Source organism: Peromyscus eremicus, chromosome 11 (assembly GCF_949786415.1).
Source record: "Peromyscus eremicus chromosome 11, PerEre_H2_v1, whole genome shotgun sequence".
In the NCBI taxonomy this organism is placed as follows: domain Eukaryota; kingdom Metazoa; phylum Chordata; class Mammalia; order Rodentia; family Cricetidae; genus Peromyscus; species Peromyscus eremicus.
Window position 1 is genome coordinate 75666699 of NC_081427.1, and position 6915 is coordinate 75673613.

General features: G+C 37.2%; 1 pseudogene; it reads right to left on the reverse strand.

Moving 5' to 3' along the window:
• Positions 1–330: 330 nt before the first annotated feature.
• LOC131922074 (U6 spliceosomal RNA) lies at positions 331–431 on the reverse strand (annotated as a pseudogene).
• Between the last annotated feature and the right edge of the window lie 6484 nt (positions 432–6915).

Genomic DNA, 6915 nt, shown 5'->3' on the forward strand with positions numbered 1-6915 from the left:
TCTTGTTCCTGATTTTAGTGGAAATGCTTTTAGTCTCTCTCCATTTAGGTTGATATTGATTATAAGCTTGTTGTAAGTTGTCTTTATCATGTTTAAACATGTCCCTTTTATTTCCAGTCTCTCCAGAACTTTTATCATGAATGGGTGTTGAATTTTGTCTGAGATCTTATCTGCATCTAATTAGATCATATGGTTTTTGTCTTTCAGTCTGTTTATCTGTAGATTACATTTACGTTGAACAATCTATGAATTTCTGGGATGAAGTCAATTTGATCATGGTGAATAATTTTTGATGTGTTCTTGTATTCAGTTTGCAAGTATTTTTTGAGTAAAAATATGGAACACTTCATGAATTTGAGTGTCATCCTTGTACAAGGGACATGCTGATCATCTCTGTAATATTCTAGTTATAGTACAACTCCTGAAAGGAGCACAGCCTAAGAGATTTTAACTTTAGGGAATGTTAAGTTTCACTTGAATGGGGACAAGATTCTGATTGTGAAATACAATATTGTCAAATTCCCTATACCATTAAGATGAGAGTACTCTGCTTTTGTTCCATTTATGGCACCTAAATAAAGAATATTATAGAAGTATTGCTTAGCTAGTTCAGAAAAAGTTCTAATTTTAGTGGTATTTCTTGCAAATCTTTTCTATAGGATCATAAACACCAAGTGTTGTTAACAGTGCCTCGTTATGAAGGCAGTGAGGTAGCTCATCTGGCTTTTCCTGATTAGAACTTAAGCTGTCTTTATATTTGTTCCAAGATTAAGCCATCATGTGTATATAATTCTTTAAAGGCAATTGTTATTTCTGAAGTATTATTTCTTTTATAAATTAAGAACTGTACCATTATAATAGAAAAAATCCATACCAATTTAAATACTCTCTTCATAAAAGACATTCCTGACAACTAGAATGATCCAAGTCTAATATTGAAATGTTTGTTACCAGGAAAGATATACCATGATAAATGAAGACACCATGGGAATAAGGAGAAACAGAGTGAAAGGGAGGTTCCCAGGAATCTACAAGGATGACTCCACCATAGACTACTGGCAATAGCCGAGAGGGTGCCTGAGCTGGCATACTCTGGTGATCAGATGGCTAAATACCCTAACTGTCATCATAGAACCCTCATCCAGTGACTGATGGAAGCAGATGCAGAGATCCATAGCCGGGTCCCAGGTAGAGTTTCAGGAGTCCAATCAATGAGAGAGAGGAGGGACTCTATGAGCAAGGGATATCGAGACCATGACTGGAAAACATACAGGGACAACTAGCCAAACTAGTGGAAACGCATGAACTATGGACCAATAGCTGAGGAGTCCCCATGGTACTAGACTAGGCCCTCTGGATAAGCAAAATAGCTGTATAGCTTGATCTGTGTAGGGGGCCCCCAGGCAGTGTGGTCAGGACCTGTCCCTAGTGCATGAGCTGGCTTTTTGGAACCTAGTGCCTATGGTGAGACACTTTGCGCAGCCTTGGTGCAGGAAGGAGGGGCTTGGACCTGCCTCAACTGAATGTACCAGGCTATGCTGACTCCCCTTGCCTTGGAGGAGGTGGGAATGGGGAGTGGGTTAGGGAAAGGCTGAGTTGGCAGGAGGAGGGAGGACAGGGGAATCTGTGGTTGGTATGTAAAATGAATAGAAAATCTCTTAATAAAAAATTATTTAAAAATAAAAAAGAAATGCTTGTTACAAATTGTATGAAATTACAGATGGATAGGTAGAAAAATGATTATAATCAGAACATAAGAGTGAAATCAATTTATACTTTGAAGCATGAAATTTGATTTCCCTTTCCTCCAGTGTAAAACACCATGTACTACAAGCTATTGACTATGAAACCATTCACTCTCTGTCAACACACTGTGCTTTGTGATTTCTTTGTGCAATCTTCAAGAAATGTTTGGTGTGAAGTTTAGTAACTGATTGCTTGATGTGTGGAAAGCTGTGAGTACCTGATTTAGCACTGCTTAGCAGTGAGGCAGTCACACTTTGTCAATGAAATTTCACAATTAACTATCATAATTGATTTTATTCAAATGCCTACTGAATCTTGAGGCTTCCAAAACTTTGTCTTTCTACACATTTTTTTCCTTCCCTGGATATTACAGTTAAACAGCTCTTCATTTTCAGTATTCAAACTCACTACTGTGCCAAACCTATCTTCCAAAGATAACATATTTTTAAATAATATTAAATTAATTTTCTGTTATTCAATTTATATCCAAAGGTCTAAATTGTTGCTTATAAAGATTACTAGAATAAATTTGTTAAATGTTTAACCAACTTTTCAAAGACATTACAAAAAAAATTTGATTTTTCCTAAGTATCTTATATATATAAGATATTTTAACACCCCAATTTTCTATATTTGAGTTTGAATACAGATACATTTTATTTTCAATATTATAACTTGTTGACGATTTCTTTCTTACAAAACTGATTTAAATAAAATGAAATGTCTAAACTATTTATTTCAAAGTGTTTTAAATCTTAAGATGGTTAGAGCAGAAGTTTTAGACCTAATTTGAGGGAGAAAGATATTTTGTATTAGGTCAAGTGATGTTCTTAATAGCATAACTTCTCCGTGCCAAAGTCTTGCAGAATATAATAATTTTACCATGATTATGACTTTCTTTGATCATGTGCATTCTAGCACAAAAGTCTTCCTAAATAATCAGCTATCACCTCTCTTTCATAAGGGTCTTCCCTTGATTACAAGAAAATCTAATAGTTCTCTGAATTCCAGACAAGTGTTCCTTATGAGAGCAACTGTCAATTATAACCATCTTAAAACAGAAATTTAGAAAGTTATCAAGAACAGCAGTTTGAAGTCCTGAACAAAGGCAGATTCAGTCAAAGAAGAGTGTTAGACTTTACCTCTAATATAAAGAAGCCACTCTTTACTGTTTCTGGTAATGAATTGTTTAGAGGAGGAAATTTTCTATGACTTAAGTCTGTTTACAATTTTTCCAGAGCAAGCTGAATTAGTGAATCACCCAGCCTTTATTATATAAAGTGTGGTTGGTGAACCACACTGGTATCATGTGAGGGCTTGTTAGTCATGTAGGATCTCAGACTCACTGAATCAGAATATGCATTTTAGTGAATCTCCCCCAGGCAATGCGTAAGTGTATTAAAGTTAAAGAAGCACTGATCTAGTTAATATTGATATGTGGAAGGGTTAAAGATTCTCTATTAGAGTTTCTCAGTCTTTGAGCTAAGAAAAGCTGTTTTAAGCCGGGCAGTGGTGGCACACGCCTTTAATCCCAGCACTCGGGAGGCAGAGGCAGGCAGATCTTTGTGAGTTCAAGGCCAGCCTGGTCTACAGAGAGAGATCCAGGAAAGGCCAAAGCTACACAGAGAAATCCTGTCTTGAAAAACAAACAAACAAACAAACAAAAACAAAAACAAAAAAAAAAAAAAAGAAAGAAAGAAAGAAAGAAAAGAAAAGCTGTTTTACCACAAACAGGCAATACCTGCAAGAACTCTCTGACTTTTCAGAGCAGGTAGGGGGGAACAAACTTAACCAGGACCCCTACCCACCCCCAGAATGGTTTCCTGCGTCTGTATCAGGCTTTGCACTTTAACTACCATGACACACAGATATCATTGTCTATGTTTGCTTCATTATAACCTAGAAAAGCATTGTTCTGTTGAACTAGATTTTGATGGGCAAGACTAGAGAAAAGGAAATGTAAGTAAAAAATCAAATCTCATGGGTACAGACAAATTCAAATTGAGGATATCAGCATGAAATTTAACATTCACTTCAATTCTTAGAATCCTTCCAAAGTTAAGTAAATAAAAAATATCCAACCACCAAATTACATTGGAAGCAAAGTTCTAAGCTAGCAAATTGCTCTTTTCAAAATTTGTGATTTAAAATAGATGTTTTAATTAAAACTAACATTATTTATGTATTAATATTATAAATACAAAAGACAAATGATCATATTAAATAAACTATCATAGTCAACTGTAGACAGATTTTACTGTGCAGTTAAACTCTTGGTAATACAACAGAAAAATCATTTGAGGGATTGGAGGGATGGCTTAGCAGTTAAGTGCACTTGTTTCTCTTCCAGAGCACTGGAGTTTGGTTCCTGGAACCCACATCTCAAGTGGATCACAAGCTCTTGTAACTCCATACCCAGAGGATCCAATGTTTTCTTTTTGTTTGAGCAGACAACCTTCCATATATATGTATGTATATATGTGTGTGTGTGTGTGTGTGTGTGTGTGTGTGTGTGTATGTATATACATACTCATGCATAAACATAAATGAAAAATAAGGTATTTTAAAAGACCCATATTGAATATCTACTGTTATGAATGGTGAGGGAAATGTTTTTCTCACAATATGGGAAGATATTGTTTATAATAACAGTATCATTATATGTCTCTTTCTCAGCTAAAACAACCAGAAAAGACACAAGAACAAATCATAGAGCCTGTATGTGTGGAGGGAAGGAGGGGATGAAGTAAAGAAAAAGAACAAAGAAGAGGAAAATACATAAAAAAGTGGTGGAAAAAGAATAATAAAGGGGAAGATGGGGAGGGGAAAATGAGGGCAGAGGAGAGGAATAAGAAGAGGAGTAGAGTAGAGCAATTATAAAGTAGAAAAATCCTGAAATAATGAATATATTGCTGGTAGCCAGTAACAACAAAGGACACTGGAGAAAAGCATCACAGTTGGCTAGAACACTGTTTACCTGAGTCAAACTTTGGACAATTATCTTGTAAACACCTGATGGCTACTTTAACATGTATTAAGGCCATAAGACAGATGCCAATGTTTTGATGTTAATATTTTGATGTTTATACTCTTGGGACTAAAGTGAAGTAGAATCAAAAGAAGAATAATAGTATAAAGACAAAATTAGAAAAAACAATAATGTCTTAGCTGTATTTGTTAGAGTTTTTTTAAAAGCATTGAAGAAAATGACTCATATGTTGATATGTAAAGAGTGGAGTGATAATACAGCACTTGAGAGAGTATGAACTGCTCTAAGAGAATACCCAAATAGGGTTCTTTGCACTCATGTTGGCCAGCTCACAACCATCTGTGACTCCAGCTCCAGGGCCAACCAATGCTTCTAGCCTCTGCAAGCCTGGGCGCACACACACACACACACACACACACACACACACACACACACATACACACACTTTAATAAAAATAAATCTTAAAAAGGAAGTTAACTGTATAGAACTTTTATGATTATCTGGTATGTTGCTTTAGTTAATCTTTCACTTAGTATCTTAAATCTTTATTATTACTTTTCTCAATTTACATCTTTTCAAAAAAAATTAAATAACTCCCTGCCCTGGTCTCTTCCTTCCTGTAGCACAACAATGCCTTTAAATCGGTGTATCTTCCTGTAGTTATCCTCTTCTGACCCCATCACCCATGTCATTTTCAGAGGGATCCCTGGGGAACACAAATCCTTTTGCTCAGTCCACTATGGGATGTCTCAGCAAGGGTCTTCTCTATGCCAGTGAATGAAGATCTTCACACCCAAAACTCTTTTGAGAAAGAGATTTATTTGGGAAGGAGGAGTCCAGGAGAGTAGCTGCCTCTACCAGGGTAGAGAGAACAGACTACAACTGACCAGGCAGGGCAGTTTATATAGATGTCTTGGGAGGGTGAAGTCAAACAGTGGTTGGTTAGATTTTGTTTTGCCCAGGGATTGGCCAGTTTTGTGGGCTAGGGACAGAGATGGCCCTGATTCCAGAGACAAACTGTGTTTCTTTCACTGGCATTTCTTGTCTTTTTGATACTGCTTCTAAGGCCAGGGCACATTTCTTTCACTGACTCTGATTTTAGGGACCAAGATTGTTACTTTGGTACTAGTTTCAGAGTCAGAGCATATTTCCTTGGTTCTGGGTTTGGGGATAAAGTGTTCATTTCTCTGGCTCAGGTCCTAAACTCAGGCTGTATTTCTTTCCCTGGTCCTGGGCCCCAGGGCCAGGGTGCTACCTTACTGCTCTGTGATTGGTTGGTTTCACAAGTCAGTTGGCCAGGAGAAGAGATGGCTCTGATCTGAAACAAACTGTGCTTCTTTCACTGGCCTTATCTAGCCATCTTTCCCTAGTTCTGGGCTCCAGGGTCAGGGTGGGTTTCTTTAGCCCACCACTTTTCCCTACATTCCCCCTTTTTGTTTAGTAATAAGCAACTAGGTGTTGGAAAGGGGGCAAAGTTATTGTTAGACTGCTTCCTGCTGAATTGTGGCATCAAAGTTCTTGGGACAATCTTGATCTGGCTTTGTCAATAGAGGCTGGTAATCCTGTAATATTAACTGGTTCAGAGTTTGGTTAGAAATATTTTGGATCTGTTACTGAAGAAATCTAGTCAAGAGGTTTATGAGGCAGGGTGCAATTAGTAGGGCTAAGAAAAGAAAGAAAAGAGGGGATAAGAAGGGTAGCATCCATTTTCATATCTGACTATTAGTGATCTACTCTCCAGAGGTATCAAGCTGTTTCTGAGTTTGAAGATCCATTTGGAGTTGTTGGATCTTATCTTTCAACTTTCCTACTTAAATTGTTCCCATAACATGCCATAGCTTTCTCAAAAGTTTCAATCTCTCCATTTAGCACTCATATTCCTTTTGGATTTCCTGTGTCTCCATTTCCTTTACTGCTCAGTACCACCTGATTTCTACCACATCAAGATGTCCCCCAAACCCACAATGCTTTGAGGCTCCTCTGTGTCCCTTGTCACCCTAATAAATGCTCTTCTCCTTTGGCTTGACAAATTCTGACACATTCTTGTATGTCTGCTTCAGTGTCACCTCTATAGAAAATCTCTCTCTTTTCATCCTTCTAATGAGGTGTTATGATGAAGACTATCATGCCTTCCTCATGAAATTTCTCAGAGACTTTTGGGACCAACTTCCTAGGTGTA